The sequence below is a fragment of the Penaeus monodon genome, chromosome 34 (genome assembly GCF_015228065.2).
Source record: "Penaeus monodon isolate SGIC_2016 chromosome 34, NSTDA_Pmon_1, whole genome shotgun sequence".
NCBI classification, from domain to species: domain Eukaryota; kingdom Metazoa; phylum Arthropoda; class Malacostraca; order Decapoda; family Penaeidae; genus Penaeus; species Penaeus monodon.
In genome coordinates, this window is record NC_051419.1 from 8,047,435 (window position 1) to 8,047,709 (window position 275).

Sequence of the window (275 nt, forward strand, 5' to 3'; positions counted from 1 at the left end):
AGCTGGTAAAATTAAGTCATCAATAAAATAAATTTTTGTGTCTTTATTATTTTCTTTACACTGTATAAACAATTAAGTTCCTTGTAGGCACCCTTAAAATTACGACAGTTAAGGTATTTGATTGCTTGTGACTGCTACTTTCATCCATGCAGATTTGTCTCTTATATATATTTTTTTATAATTAATGATAAAATGTAAGATGGAAATGTCGATATCGGCTGAAATGTGGATATTAGCACCGGCCTTTATCGGTACCTCTCTTACAGACAGGTATT